We start from the raw sequence: 18,087 nt of genomic DNA on the forward strand, positions 1-18,087 counted from the left end.
CAAAAACTAGTTAATTTCCGGCTAAGGTCTTTCCATGGGTCCAGCTAGAGTGTTTTCATAACAATTAGAGTTGAGCAAGGTCTTTTCATATGTCCGTCATTCTTCTTTTGTATAACCAACAATGTCTTTCCATATGTCGGCCATTAGTCTTTTCATGAGTCTGCTTTTTTGAGAATTCGGAAATTTTGCTTCTGCCTCTGTACAAAAAGAAGCAGCGCCGGAGCAAGATTTAACAGCTTTGCACCAGAGAAGTCCTACTTAAAAATTGTTGGATAACTCTCAAAAGACTTAGGAATTTTGTCAAATCTTAAGACAAAGGCAGATATGGCAGCTGGATTATATTATCACATTCATTGATTGAATTAAATCAGGTGTTTTAAGTGTAATGGTCCTATTCCCTTACAAAAATTAGGCTTTATTCAGTTTCTTTGCCCTTCCACTATTGTGAACAACCTTTTTCAAAATTAATGCAGGTTTTGAGGGAATTGTGCCTCAGAATCATAAAAGATGAAGGAGCATACATATTGACTACATTATAACCAATAGTGAGCAAAAGAGTTGCACGTAAAATCTTCGTGCTAAAAAAGCACACTTATGAAGAGACTAATGGTGGACCCATGAAAAGACCTTGCTCGACTTTATTTAAATATTGGTTCGAACTAAAGTCCAGCCCTCATTTTGTTTCGAGATAAAGTCTTTCGTAAAAAATCTGTGTCGAGCTAAAGTCTAGAAAAGCTTAAAGTCCAGCTACAGTCTTTTCATAGCTCATATGAGTCGGGTTTGTTCTTTTCATACTACCCTTTGGTCGAGCATTGTTTTTGCTTAAGTCTTTTCCTAGACATGGGTAGTGAAAAAAAATGAATTTTCGAAAAAAATGGAACTTCACTATTCCGTGTTTTTTTTCCATTTTTATTGACAGGATTTCTGGTGCCTGAACTTCTCCAGTTTTGGTCTTTGATATGTGCCAAGGTCTGATGGAATATGTTATAAGAGTCCCGGATACAACTGTTCTTTTAACTGATATTTGTACAATTTCATAATGGCCACAATAAAAACCGATGCATAAAACAGAAACAAATGTTAATTAAAAACCCTTTATTATATGTTTTAGCTTTTTAACAGAAAAATTGAAACTTATAAAAAAAATTGCTGGCAACATGTTCAAAATTTTGCAAGGCAGTCATCAATATCATGCAAGAATATATAGAAATCTTAGATTAAAAAAATTGAAAATTTATATAGAACTTGCGTTGAAGATGCTTAGCCCAATCTTTAGACTCGATCATAAAAAAGCTGCATCTTCAATAATGGACGAAATTTATTAAATAGCTTGAGAAGAAGTTACCCGGGCCTAGGTGTCAACGCTAAAAAACGCAAAATTATGTAAGATTGGCGTTGAATGCGTTGAATTTATGTAAGATCTACGCTTGAGCGTAGATCTTACATAAATTCAACGCATTCAACGCCAATCTTACATAATTTTGCGTTGAATTTTGGCGTAGACCTTACATATTTAGCGTTGAATTTTAGCGTAGATCTTACATATTTAGCGTTGAATTTAGCGTAGATCTTACATAAATTCAACGCATTCAACGCCAATCTTACATATTTTGCGTTGAAATTTGGCGTAGATCTTACATATTTAGCGTTGAATTTTAGCGTAGATCTTACATATTTAGCGTTGAATTTAGCGTAGATCTTACATAAATTCAACGCATTCAACGCCAATCGTATATAATTTGGCGTTGAATTTTGGCGTAGATCTTACATATTTAGCCTTGAATTTTAGCGTAGATCTTACATATTTAGCGTTGAATTTAGCGTAGATCTTACATAAATTCAACGCATTCAACGCCAATCTTACATATTTTGCGTTGAAATTTGGCGTAGATCTTACATATTTAGCGTTGAATTTTAGCGTAGATCTTACATATTTAGCGTTGAATTTAGCGTAGATCTTACATAATTTCAACGCATTCAACGCCATTCTTACATATTTTGCGTTAAAATTTGGCGTAGATCTTACATATTTAGCGTTGAATTTTAGCGTAGATCTTACATATTTAGCGTTGAATTTAGCGTAGATCTTACATAAACTCAACGTTTTTTTTTTTGAAAAATCAATTTTTTCACTGTTTCCACCCCTATGCTGCAAAGGTGAGAAACGTGAAGTCACAGAAAAATCATTTTTTAGTGCTCTTTTATAGTGCAAAATCCGTTTCAGACCATTTTACGATTTCAAAACTTTTTCAATTTTTTTTCGAAAAATTAATTTTTTCACAATTTCGAACCCTTTACTCCAAAGGTGAGTAACAAGAAGTCAGAAAAAATCTTTTTCAGTGCTCTTTTATAGTGCAAAATCCAATTCAGACCATTTGAAGATTTCAAATTTTTCAAGTTTTTTTTTTCGAAAAATTATTTTTTTTACTGTTTCGACCCCTATACTAAACATTTGAGAAAAATGAAGTCAGCAAAAAATAACCGTTTGCTCTTTTACGGTGCAAAAACCACTTCAGACCATTTTAGGAATTCAAATTTTTTTCAAAACTTAAAAAAAAATTTTAAATTTTTCCCAGTACTTCTCACATGATAAATGCGTTGACTACGTTGAAATTATGTAAGATCTCTTCTGAATTCAACGATAAATATGTAAGATCTAGGCTAAATTCAACGAAATCTAGGCTAAATTCGACGACGAAAGTAGCCGGAAGAATTCTGGAAGCGACTCGAAGCGTCAAAATTTCACAAAAAAGACTTTATTGCAGCTGAAGCCATTACTTTTTTTTATTAAACCATTAACTCATTCCCTCCTCAGGTCTGATCTGAAAACAAGTGATTTTTAAACCCCTGTCACCAGGAGAAACGAAATGCTGCAAAAATTTTTATTGAAAACGTTTGGTAACGTTAAAAAAGTCCAAAACAACTAGGATGATCAAAATACCGATAGGCTGAAAAACTAACAGGGCTATCAATTGCTCTCAAATAATTCATGATTCGAGTCTCAAAAGAATTGCGAAATCAAATGGCAGATAATGATCTTAGAATTTTTCAAAAAAGCAGGCTCAAATTTGGGCATCAGAAAACCACTACAACTAGATTTCTAATCGTTGCAATTAAGACAAAAACAACACAAACTTCTTCCTTGTTGTATAACTGCTCGAAAATATGATTTCATACTAATTCAAAAATTTACTTAATCATAGAAAAGACATAAGCAAAAGAACATTATTCTTAGGCAAAAAGTCGTTTAATTTTGGAAAAGGTTTTCTTGAATACTCTCAGTATGACGAATGAAACAAATTGCAAACCAAAGAACTGACAAAAATTGAAGAAAAAGCTGAAATAAATCAATTATTTTGACAACTGAGAAAATCAAAATATCGAATATAAATGTAGATGCCAGGACAAAGCTCGAATGATACAAACAAAATTTGAAAATTTTGAACACAATGTAAGAAACCGCGTAACAAAAAGACTATTTTTTGATTTTTGAAAGTAAAAAATAAATTAAAAATTCAAGAAAAACGAATATATTTCATTGTTCAGTACTCGATACATAGAAACGACAACAAGTCATCGTAGACAAAGCTTCGTTCTCTTAACAGAACAAAAAAGCAGAAATCAAACCTACAAAACATTGAAACATTTTTAAAAAAAAAAGTGGTCAAAAGCATTTAGGACTGCATTTATGAAAACAGTTTTAACTGTTTTTCAAAAACTTAACGCCAAGAAATTATTGATTTTTTTTAAACAAATTAATGTCCGTCATGTTGCACAAAAACAGTTTCTAGTAATTAAAACCAAAATACAATTAAAAAACTGAAAATAAATTCGAAAAAAACTACCTAAATTGGATTAGTTTATGTACATTTTTATAACACAAAGTTACATTGAGGTAGAAAGAGGCGTTGAGTAAATTAATTATCGAAAGGAAGTTTCCATATTAACTGATTTGAGACAAAAAGACGGCTGAAAGATACAGAAATTAAGAAATCATTGGGAAAATGTTAAAAACTAACTAAAAAATCAGGAAATATGTGCCTTTGAACTTGAAACGCTTTTTCATGCTCTGTAAAAGACTTTGGTATCAGTTTTCAGGTTTACATTTCAATATAGCATCGAACAAAAAGTATTTCTACAAAAAACCAATTCCAGGCAAAAAAAAAACAAGGACATTTAGTCAAAGAAACGGCTAAAAACGGTTGTCTATTTGTGCCATTCACTCAAAAACTAATTCTGAAAGTCAAAAAACCATTCACTAAACGCAGCGCATGATCAAAAAACATCTCTCGCTCAGAAAAAATTAGTTTACACGGCAATTTTACTGACATTGGCTTTTAGATTAAAACAGCGTCTGATTGAATAGTACTTCCAGTCAAAAAGAACGTAAGAAAATAGCCGGAAGAATTCCGGAAAGGACTCGAAGATTCGTCTTTGTGAAAGAATTATTTTTTAAATCAACTGATTCATCCTACTAAAAACAAAAAAAAATCAGTCAAAAATTGAAAGTAGCACATAAAACCAACTGATCTATAAAATCACGTTACTCCTACATATAAAACAAGCCAAATTTTTTTTACCTAATTGATAACATCAAAGCACACGTGCAGCAAAAGTCAAGCCATGCTAGGCTCCCAAAACTTTTTTTGGAAGAAAATTTTGAATACTGCAGATAGTGGCCCAAAAATGTTACAAAATTTATCAATTTCCGTAAGTAATCTCAATCGAATCACTATTTTACAATATAAAAAAGTAACCAGCTGTTAACTAACCAATATGTCGCTTTAACTATAAACATATTTTGTCTCCTTAAATCACAATAAACGCGACAAACTAAACGATGAAAAACAATTAATCAAATCGAAATTAATCATGAATAAGACTAAGGAGACAGAACAAAATTCAAAAGCTTAAATTCGTATGTTACCAAAACCAAGCTCTAAGAATGTTTGCAGAAAAGGTATTGTTCAACATTTATGAAAGTGAAGCTAACAGAATCTCAGTGCCATATTATGTTAAATAAAAATTAATTGCAAAAAAACTTTTAAAAAATCATTTGAAAGAGACAAAAATTATTATTTCAAATCGGACACTTGTATATTAATAAAGACAAGGCAAATAAAACTATTGGTCTTAAGAGAATGTAAGAAAAAACATGCTAGAATATGGAGAATACAAACATTGTGAAAAAGATTAACAAGAAAACTGATTCACACTTTCTGAAAAATCGAAAAACTAAATTGGAAATTTAAAGTGAGGTAAAAAAACAAAGAGTTATTTTATTAAGCAATCGACGTCTAAGAACTTTACGTAGCCAACTTATTATCTCAGTAAGAAGTAAAAACTGCTCAATTGCGAAACAGTAAAGCAATTTGGAAAAACGTTCAGAATATGGTAAAAAGTTTCTCTGAATTTTAAAGAATTTTCGCTATAAACAAATCAATTATGAACAAAACGAAACGAAGAACACCGATGGTGCACAAAAAGACATTGTATGGTATATAAACTCAAATTACAAACTAAAACTTAGAAAACTTTGGCAAAAACCGCTAAAATCGTATTACTGTGTATACAATTTTATAAAACAAAAACACCTCACGTTAAAAAAGAGGCATCCAATTCAGGAATTATCAAAAAGACGCTGACATATTTACTAATTTGGTTGAAAAACAGTCCACTCAAAGAGCGAAAAATTTTTTTAAAAAATCAATGAAGAAAGCCAAAAAACTGACAAAAAATTGAGAAATATAGGCCAATTTTGCACTTGAAACGCATAATAAGCTCTCAGAAACATTGTTGTATCGATTTCAGACGATTGCATATTCATTCGGCATCGATCCAAATTTAGTTTTACAAGAAAACCAAGTTACAATAAAAACATTGGGCCAATTGGACGAAAACACGGTTAAAAACTGTCATCTATATGTGCCAATCTCTCAAAAACTCTTTTGAAATTCAAAAAGTCATTCACTGAACGCAGCGCATGAACAAAAAACTTCTCTCGCTCAAAAAAAATTTGTTCACAGTGCAATTTTACTCGCTTTCGCTCTAGGTCAAAACATCGCCTGAACAAATAGTACTTCCGGTTAAAAAAACCTTAAGAAGACCAATACTCAAACAGGAAAAAAACCAAGGACACTGCAATATAGCTCCGTTTAGCAGCTCACAGCTTCACAGCTATAAAAATAATTTTCGGTCAAATTGAATATGTTTATAAAATTGCTAGTAGGAAATTTGCAATTTACGAAGTAGGAATTTCAGCTAAAAGTTTCTTCAACAGTTACTAGTTCCGTGACGTTTTCTCTGAAATAACTAGATTCTTTCTTCCCCTCAAATGGTTCAGATTGTAAGTTAATATGTACGCAATGAAGGCCAAACGGTTATATTCTGTTTCTTAAAATGAAGATAAAAAATGCTCTTTTTGACATCAGAGGTAACATTATCACAAGCAAATTTTCGCTCTTGATTGCAAACTCCCCATAAAAGAATCTAAAAAACGGTGGTCAAAAAATTTACAGGACAATAAACATATGAAAAGTCATAACCTTCTTTTTTAATTTGCTGATGTTTTTTTCAATGCCCAAATCTCATTTTTGCTATTAAACACTTGTTATGAGGACAATCCCATTAAATCTCAACGAGCCATAAGGGAAAAAATGAAGTAAAATTGACAGTATAATCTTACTTAATAATACTAGAGCTTTACGATTTTTCTATCATATTGAACTGAAATGATAAATCCGTATTTTCACCAGGTCTTCAACTACAAGCAGCACAACCTCATCCAGTACATCCTCTACTACATCAAAAACAACTAGCAGCACAACATCACCCACAACTTCTTCAACTTCATCATCAACAACCAGTAGTACATCATCACCTACTACTTCATCAACTACATCGTCAACAACCAGCAGCACATCGTCACCTACAACTTCATCAACTACATCTTCAACAACCAGCAGCACATCATCGCCAACCACTTCATCAACTACATCATCAACAACGAGCAGCACATCGTCACCAACAACCTCATCGACCACTTCGTCAACATCCAGCAGCACTTCTTCATCTACAACTTCATCAACAACAAGCAGCACGTCATCACCTACCACTTCATCAACTTCATCATCAACAACCAGCAGCACATCGTCACCTACCACTTCATCAACTTCATCGTCAACAACCAGCAGCACATCGTCACCTACCACATCGTCAACTACATCATCAACAACGAGTAGCACTTCCTCCCCTACAACTTCATCAACCACATCGTCTTCAACTTCATCAACATCATCGTCAACAACCAGCAGCACATCTTCACCTACCACTTCATCAACTACATCGTCAACAACCAGCAGCACATCGTCACCTACTACTTCATCAACTACATCGTCAACAACCAGCAGTACCTCATCACCTACAACTTCATCAACCACGTCATCGACAACTAGTAGCACATCATCACCAACGACATCATCAACTACCAGTAGCACATCATCACCAACGACATCATCAACTACATCGTCAACAAGCAGCAGCACATCGTCACCTACCACATCGTCAACTACATCATCAACAACGAGTAGCACTTCCTCCCCTACCACTTCATCAACCACATCGTCTACAACTTCATCAACATCATCGTCGACATCCAGCAGCACATCTTCATTTACCACTTCATCAACTACATCGTCAACAACCAGCAGCACTTCGTCGCCTACCACCTCATCAACTACATCTTCAACAACAACTTCGTCACCAACAACTTCATCGACCACTTCCTCAACATCCAGCAGCACTTCTTCATCTACAACTTCATCAACAACAAGCAGCACGTCATCACCTACCACTTCATCAACTTCATCATCAACAACCAGCAGCACATCGTCACCTACCACTTCATCAACCACATCGTCTACAACTTCGTCAACATCATCGTCAACAACCAGCAGCACATCTTCACCTACCACTTCATCAACTACATCGTCAACAACCAGCAGTACCTCATCACCTACAACTTCATCAACTTCATCATCAACTACCAGTAGCACATCATCACCAACGACATCATCAACAACCAGCAGCACGTCATCGCCTACCACTTCATCAACTACGTCATCAACCACTAGCAGCACATCATCACCAACAACATCATCAACGACATCGTCAACGACCAGCAGCACAACTTCGCCTACCACTTCATCGACAACCAGTGTTACTGCTACAACAGGAGAAATCCGAGCACCGTCTAGTCGATCAACAGGATTGACAAGTGCCCTGTAAGATTCTTTACGGTTGCTTTTCTTGCAAAGGTCGCTGTCGGTTCTTAGTTTTCTCACTATCTTATTTCTTCATCTTTAACATGTGTTCGTAGAGTTTCACAAAATAGTATTAGGTAAAACAATTATTTAAGATATTCTGACAATATATATGATTCATGATAACGTGACATATGATGACGTCAGGTATGATATCATGTATTGTAGAATTTCACTTTGTAATTCTATTCAATATCCTAAATTTTAAAATATAGCAAGAAAAATTTGGGAAACAATTTGTAGCGATTCTCACTGACCTAAGGCACATTCTATATAGAATGGGTTCATAATGCGAAAACCCAGAAAATATAAGCGAGATGATGTTGGACAAAACCAAAAATTAACAATCTCTACAGAAAACAAAATTCCAGCTTCCCAACCATCAATCTAATAAAAGATTTTTTAAAAATCTTGTATATCAGTCACCCAACCATCAATATTTAGCGGAAAAATGTTAAACAGTTGAAAATGCAAAGAGCAGAAAGCTTTCATTTTTGTTTTATACCTTGTGTAATTTACTTCAGTGAAAAAGCACCATGTGTAGCCTTGGCATGTCACATCATTGTAGCAATACATATAGAATAGCTACTAAATACGAATCGGTAACAAGAAACTAAACATCAACATGAATAGCTCAAACTAATACAGCAATTTCAGGAACACAACTCTCCAAATTCTACAAAGAATAGAAAAAGAATACAAAATCAGTTTCAGTTAATATTTAGGAGGAGGTCCACTTCGAAATTAGTGATGCGGTACTATTTTTCCTATTATTCCCAGAGTTAAATTGTGCGAAAATTTATTTTAAAGCGAGATGAAACTAGGAAAAGGCAAACTTTAGACTTGTTCCAAAGAGGTAGAAAAAGTGGAAGCTGAACAAATGCACAACTTTTAGTGTAAAATCACCTCCAGGTGCCCTACAGACTCCCACTTTGAGATACAGGGATACAGTGATTAATTTTTCGATATGTATTTAGAAAAAGCTCTAGGCGACCTCAAACAAAACAGTTTTTCAACGATTCCATCAGTTCAATAATGAACAGATAATTTCACATCGGGTCATGAATGTTTTACATAGCAGCGGCCGCAAACGATTTTTTATAGCGTTCCAAAATTTTTCCTATCGCGGTTTCAGAACACAAGTTAGCAGCTCCCTAATTGCTTTTGCATTGGTTTGCGCAAGTTACTATGGGGTCTTGTACTATTTTTAAAGCGGACTCTAATCACAGATTTTTGCAGTTTGTTGATATCATCAAGATTTCTTACCGGTACAAAGATCTTTTTATTTCCAACCGGAGCGAATAAACCGCAACACTGTACAGAAAAAATGCAATTAAATATAGAAGTTTTATAGCCTATTTTGTCATATAATCTTTTGATCAACGTCTTCACTGATGGCAACATTTCGTTGCATGAGCTCGAAAAAGTTTGCGTTGCTTTTACAACTTTTGCGCAAGTCTGATAATTTTGATAATCGCCTATGCATGGGAGAGGGCAGATATGATAGGCGTTCAACTCCGATTCATTAGCATCAATTTTCGAAAATCCTCCGAAAAATTTTTGTAAGTGCACAAAGAAGATCGACCGAATCATGTGCATTTCCTCCTGTTTTTAGAGTCTTTCATCTATGCCCTGCGTACGATTTTCTAAGTTCGCAAACTTTTTCATCTAAGTCCAAATTTTCTTTAAATATTACTGCCATTTCCCTAATGGTTACTCTCCTTCTCGCATCCTCCACAGCATCGATGATGTCCAACATGTTGCAATACAACTGAGTTTGGGTGATGTCTTCCCTTGCTCCACAGAAATTCAATATAATCAAAAAAAGACTAATTTTGTCTGAAAAGCGAAAATTGGTGTTGCTCAGAATGTTTGGTAATTCCATATATACCTGCTCATAGGAATTACAGGAGTTGATGTTTTTCGGCAGAAAGAAAACAAATTGTAAATTATTTGAAGAACCTAGCAGTTTGGCGGTCAAAAGCGTAATTTAGGCAAGCGACTGTTTCTCATCTTTTAGTCAACTCTCTCTTCTCCTACTCTTCAATTAGTTCAGCCGTTTGACCTAAACACTTAGTTTTATGCGGCATTGACTTTTAAATCCTGTTTTAAATACACTTCAAAAATTTATCAAGCAAAAAACGCTCCGCCAATACTCTTCTTTGAGGCTTAATAAGTTTCTATAATAGATAGGATGTCGTATGTGACATTGTCGTATTAATGGTATTCTTCCCGTAAGCCATAACCCCCGCCGTTGAAAAGCATTTAATGATATTAATCTTGATTTAATTCATGCTGCAGGAAAAGATAAAAGCGTATGAGGAAATTCTATTACGTAATATTGCTCAACTGGACTACATTTGGTCTGGGAATTTACTGTTCTTTGAATAAAAATTCATGTAAGTCTTTGTACCTACTGCTGAAGTACCAGTACTGAAAATTGTTGAAACGTCAGTTATAGAAAGCAAAAAACAAGTAGCACAACCTGAAAAAATAACCAAGTTCGCAGATTATTAAGAAGATACCCAGTAAAAAAATACCCGAACTGTTAATTTCAGATCATCAACAACATCATCGACAACCAGCAGTACATCCTCACCAACCACATCATCAACAACGTCTTCAACAACCAGCAGCACTTCCTCCCCAACTACCTCATCCACAACGTCTTCAACAACCAGCAGCACTTCCTCGCCAACCACCTCATCAACAACATCTTCAACAACCAGCAGCACTTCCTCGCCAACCACATCATCGACAACATCATCGACAACCAGCAGTACATCCTCGCCTACCACATCATCGACAACCAGCAGTACATCATCACCTACCACTTCATCAACAACATCATCGACAACCAGCAGCACTTCATCGCCAACCACATCATCGACAACATCATCGACAACCAGCAGTACATCCTCACCTACCACTTCATCAACAACATCATCGACTACCAGCAGTACAACCTCACCGACCACTTCATCAACAACATCATCGACAACCAGCAGCACTTCCTCGCCAACCACATCATCGACAACATCATCGACAACCAGCAGTACATCCTCCTCTACCACTTCATCGACAACATCATCGACTACCAGCAGTACATCCTCGCCTACCACATCATCGACAACCAGCAGTACATCCTCACCTACCACTTCATCAACAACATCATCGACAACCAGCAGCACTTCCTCGCCAACCACATCATCGACAACATCATCGACAACTAGCAGTACGTCCTCACCTACCACTTCATCAACAACATCATCGACTACCAGCAGTACATCCTCACCTACCACTTCATCAACAACATCATCGACAACCAGCAGCACTTCCTCGCCAACCACATCATCGACAACATCATCGACAACCAGCAGTACATCCTCACCTACCACTTCATCAACAACATCATCGACAACCAGCAGTACATCCTCACCAACCACATCATCAACAACGTCTTCAACAACCAGCAGCACTTCCTCCCCAACTACCTCATCCACAACGTCTTCAACAACCAGCAGCACTTCCTCGCCAACCACCTCATCAACAACATCTTCAACAACCAGCAGCACTTCCTCGCCAACCACATCATCGACAACATCATCGACAACCAGCAGTACATCCTCGCCTACCACATCATCGACAACCAGCAGTACATCATCACCTACCACTTCATCAACAACATCATCGACAACCAGCAGCACTTCATCGCCAACCACATCATCGACAACATCATCGACAACCAGCAGTACATCCTCACCTACCACTTCATCAACAACATCATCGACTACCAGCAGTACAACCTCACCGACCACTTCATCAACAACATCATCGACAACCAGCAGCACTTCCTCGCCAACCACATCATCGACAACATCATCGACAACCAGCAGTACATCCTCCTCTACCACTTCATCGACAACATCATCGACTACCAGCAGTACATCCTCGCCTACCACATCATCGACAACCAGCAGTACATCCTCACCTACCACTTCATCAACAACATCATCGACAACCAGCAGCACTTCCTCGCCAACCACATCATCGACAACATCATCGACAACTAGCAGTACGTCCTCACCTACCACTTCATCAACAACATCATCGACTACCAGCAGTACATCCTCACCTACCACTTCATCAACAACATCATCGACAACCAGCAGCACTTCCTCGCCAACCACATCATCGACAACATCATCGACAACCAGCAGTACATCCTCACCTACCACTTCATCAACAACATCATCGACTACCAGCAGTACATCCTCACCTACCACTTCATCAACAACATCATCGACAACCAGCAGCACTTCCTCGCCAACCACATCATCGACAACATCATCGACAACCAGCAGTACATCCTCACCTACCACTTCATCAACAACATCATCGACAACCAGCAGTACATCCTCTCCTACCACATCATCCACAACATCATCGACTACCAGCAGTACATCCTCACCTACCACTTCATCAACAACATCATCGACTACCAGCAGTACATCCTCACCTACCACTTCATCAACAACATCATCGACAACCAGCAGTACATCCTCACCTACCACTTCATCAACAACATCATCGACAACCAGCAGCACTTCCTCGCCAACCACATCATCGACAACATCATCGACAACCAGCAGTACATCCTCACCTACCACTTCATCAACAACATCATCGACAACCAGCAGTACATCCTCTCCTACCACATCATCCACAACATCATCGACTACCAGCAGTACATCCTCGCCTACCACATCATCGACAACATCATCGACAACCAGCAGTACATCCTCACCTACCACTTCATCAACAACATCATCGACCACCAGCAGTACATCCTCGCCTACCACATCATCGACAACCAGCAGTACATCCTCATCTACAACTTCATCAACCACATCGTCAACAACCAGCAGTACATCATCGCCTACAACTTCTTCGACATCATCATCAACGACAAGCAGCACATCATCACCTACAACTTCATCGACAACATCTTCAACAACCAGCAGCTCATCATCTTCTACCACTTCATCGACTTCATCATCAACAACCAGCAGTACATCATCCCCTACCACTTCATCGACATCATCATCAACGACAAGCAGCACTTCATCACCTACCACTTCATCGACTTCATCATCAACGACAAGCAGCACATCATCACCTACAACTTCATCGACATCATCATCAACGACAAGCAGCACATCATCATCTACAACTTCATCGACAACATCTTCAACAACCAGCAGTACATCATCACCTACCACTTCATCGACTTCATCATCAACAACCAGCAGTACCTCATCCCCTACCACTTCATCGACATCATCATCAACGACAAGCAGCACATCATCACCTACATCTTCATCAACTACATCGTCAACAACCAGTAGCACATCATCGCCAACGACTTCATCAACTACTTCTTCAACGACAAGCAGTACAACATCACCTACTACCTCCTCCACTACTAGTGTTACAGCTACAACTGGAGAGATCAGAGCGCCATCAAGTCGCTCTACTGGCGTAACTAGTGCACTGTTAGTTTGTAATGCTTACTGGTTTTCTTTGATTTCAAAGACTGATAAGGAAGATTGTTATCTTTAACCAGTTTCTGCACAAAAAATTCAAACTAAAGTCGGTCGTTCAGGTACTGCTTGCTATTAGTTTTAATATATAATAAAGCTGATGTTTGTAACCATCGTGAGGTTATGCATTTAGACATCTCATATAATATTGATAAGGTTTTAGCGCGCTTTTTTGTCACCATACGTTTTCCCATAGTTGCTCACTTTAAAGCTATAACGACCAAATTTTTGTGCTCGTATCAAAGGGTAATTGATAGGAAGCAAAATAGCAGCTCACAAAATCTAATATTTCCCGGCCTTTTGGAGTTTTCCAGCAAAATTGTTTACAGGTCGGGTTTTTTACAAATATCTCAAAACGTAAGACTCGGAGAACAACATTTTTCCTATCAATGGCAATAGATTTTCAAAACAATTTTTCAGGCTTAACACATTACAGGTCACAGTACTCCGGGAAAACAGGGAGAATCATCATTTTTTTGCAATTTTAAACCCTTAAAAGTTAGGTAGAATTTTTTTGAAAGATAGAGCCAACCAAACAAATTGGTAGATAACAAGAATTCTTCACACAACAGAATCACTTTCGATTGTTTACTCAAAATTAATAATATCCGATGTTCGCCTTGTTCAAAAACAATAAACTGTCTCCGAGGTGAAAAATTCAATGCTACTTAAAATTTTGCTAAAATAGTTCAGAATGTTTTGCTGACAATGCTTTTTTAAAAAAGTTATGCCACCATACAAAATCTGTAGATTTTGCAACGAAATTTATCATTGACACCAAGTGTAAAATATTGAGCCTGCCCTTTTATGTATAATGTTCTCTAATCAAAATACAGTATTTTAAGAAACTTCAGCTCTCATTTTTCAATGACAAAAATAGCATCCTGAAAATTTCTTAAAATCTCTGAATGAGGGTTTTGCGGATCAAATACTTTTTCTGAGATTGTTAATGTATAACAACATACAGCATGAACAAAATCAGTAATGGTTGTGAAAAAGTTGGGTTTTATCGAATTCTATATGAGTAAGAATTTGAAGCTGTCAAAGAAAATTGTTTGAATTATATATATACATGTATATATATATATATATATATATATATATATATATATATATATATGCTTACCGCAAAAATTATACTTTGAAATTACAGGTACTGTACTTGATTTAGGATGTCAAACATTCTTTGGTTAGTCAAAGACAGTTGGTTAAATAACTGTGCTTCAAAGTTCTATCCTTATAGGTTTTCGACTCCCCAGTTTTGTTTTGAAATCAGTTTTTCTTAAACGACTAAATGCTTTTCATTTATTCCTATAATGACTTTCCAAAACTAAACACAGTGATTACTTCATTAGGAAATCCAAGCAGCTTCACGTACAGCTGTTTGCTTGTTTTAATTTGTTCAGGAACTTAAGGAATTAAATTTCTGAAGTTATGATTTCATCATTTTACACCGAGCTTGTGGATTATTTTGCTTACTCATAACTACTCAGATTGATGCATTATTTCCTTCTTTTTTTACTTTAATGTTCTTTAAAGATAAACCACATTCAATTTTTGTAGAGGAATGATTATTTTTTGCTGATTATCTGTCATAGACTGGAAGTTTTCAACTATAATTAGAAAAATCGTTTTTCGTTAAAAGAAATTACTTTACAAATTTCGTCTGTAGATTTTGAAAAGCATCAATCAAATGTGTTGAAAAAAATTCTGTTGGACAATTTTTTCATTTTTATTTCACATTCATGAAAATCATGTGTTTTGTTTCTTCTGAATCCTGGCATCTACTTCCCTAAAGTCCTTACAAAAAATCCAAATTTGGGGCTAGAATGTCTAAACAATGATAAAAATCGTTCAACATGATTTTAAACCACTCCATCACAAATCAATAACTGCTATTATCACAAAATAACAAATGAAAGTTGATTTGAACTTGCGCCGAACTTGTATGGAATATGTTTCAAACTGTTTCGGAGCCGGATTCACTGAAAAACTAAACTTTTTCTTTTTGAACTAGTCATTCTTCCATCCAAACTGCTTAAACGTTTTCCTTTGTCTTTGTTTTTTTTGCAACAAATAAATTAAAATTGCAACCATATGGTTAAATATACGTGAAACAAACAGTACTTCGAATCATTCAAGCACAAATTATAAACATCAATCAATTTTCTTAAGGAATCACTTTATATAATTTTCATCTGATTGTTTTCTTCCTAAAAAATAAAAATTGATTTATTGAACATTGCTTACGTGAAATTGGTCAAATTAGGGACGCTTTGCTTAATGCGGTACTGAAGAATAAATTTCTGATCTAAAAGTTTAAAATTAACTAAAATTATTACAGATGAAAAAATAAATTTGAGCAAATTACACATATTTTTAACACATGTTTACTGTGCCACTCTATGTTTCTGAATTTAGACTAACTAATTGAATTAATGCGGTTTCAGAATGTTTTTGTGTTTTTAACTTGAAACTGAATGTTTTGTATGTAAGTTTCCTGTTACATGCTTGAATGTGCTTCAAAATCAAAAAAGTTGACTAATTAAATTTTTATTTGAAAAATAAATATAGTTTTGATTTATCTGCATAGCGGAATAAAAGATTTGTTTAATATTAAATTTTTGACAGTTTTTTTAAAGAGTGCCACTTTTTAACTTTTCTCCAAGCAATGAAATGGTATTTGAAAAACTCTATTATTAACGTATAATAAAATATATTCCAAAATTGTAAAATAGAGCATTTCATAATTTTCATCTATTATGTTCGAACATATCACTAGTCTGTCATTTGCGGCAACTGCTGTTACAGAGTACCTTTTATATGGGCTATATGACTCAGTATAAAAAGCCAGGATTGACGACACCACAAAAATAAAGAGAACAAAATGTATCTACCCTTTCACAACCAATGTGACAATTCTTTGGTATTTGTCTCATATCATTTAAACAGAATGGACCTCCGAAGTTTTTCAGATCATCGACCACCAGCTCAACAACCAGCAGCACATCGTCACCTACCACATCATCAACAACATCGTCTACTACCAGCAGCACATCGTCACCTACCACCTCATCGACTTCATCGTCGACCACCAGCAGCACATCTTCACCTACCACATCGTCAACAACATCATCTACTACCAGCAGCACATCGTCACCTACCACATCATCAACAACATCGTCGACAACCAGCAGCACATCTTCACCTACCACATCGTCAACTTCATCGTCAACAACAAGCAGTACATCGTCACCTACCACTTCATCAACCTCATCATCAACAACAAGCAGCACATCATCACCAACCACTTCATCAACGACATCATCTACTACCAGCAGCACATCTTCACCTACGACATCATCAACCACATCGTCCACTACCAGCAGCACATCATCACCTACCACCTCATCAACTTCGTCATCAACAACCAGCAGCACATCTTCACCTACCACATCGTCAACAACATCATCTACTACCAGCAGCACATCGTCACCTACCACATCATCAACAACATCGTCGACAACCAGCAGCACATCTTCACCTACCACATCGTCAACTTCATCGTCAACAACAAGCAGTACATCGTCACCTACCACTTCATCAACCTCATCATCAACAACAAGCAGCACATCATCACCAACCACTTCATCAACGACATCATCTACTACCAGCAGCACATCTTCACCTACGACATCATCAACCACTTCGTCCACTACCAGCAGCACATCATCGCCTACCACATCATCTACAACCAGCAGTACCTCATCATCTACAACTTCATCAACAACATCATCTACTACCAGCAGCACATCTTCACCTACGACATCATCAACCACATCGTCCACTACCAGCAGCACATCATCACCTACCACCTCATCAACTTCGTCATCAACAACCAGCAGTACATCTTCACCTACAACTTCATCAACTACATCGTCAACAACCAGCAGCACATCATCACCCACCACTTCATCAACTTCATCTTCAACAACCAGCAGCACATCATCACCAACCACTTCATCAACCTCATCGTCTACTACTAGCAGCACATCATCTCCTACAACTTCATCGACAACCAGCAGTACGTCATCATCTACCACTTCATCAACGACATCATCTACTACCAGCAGCACATCTTCACCTACCACATCATCAACCAC

General features: G+C 36.5%; 1 protein-coding gene across 1 annotated transcript in view; it reads left to right on the plus strand.

Moving 5' to 3' along the window:
* Positions 1 to 6,894, plus strand: part of LOC142350961 (uncharacterized) — a 114,093-nt gene extending 107,199 nt beyond the window's left edge. The window contains exon 14 of the mRNA XM_075402988.1: positions 6,756 to 6,894. The gene's annotated coding sequence lies outside the window, so the exon portion shown is untranslated. The remainder of the gene's footprint in view (positions 1 to 6,755) is intronic.
* The last annotated feature ends 11,193 nt before the right edge of the window (positions 6,895 to 18,087 follow it).

Source organism: Convolutriloba macropyga, chromosome 12 (genome assembly GCF_964194025.1).
Source record: "Convolutriloba macropyga chromosome 12, txConMacr16.3, whole genome shotgun sequence".
NCBI classification, from domain to species: Eukaryota; Metazoa; Xenacoelomorpha; order Acoela; family Convolutidae; genus Convolutriloba; species Convolutriloba macropyga.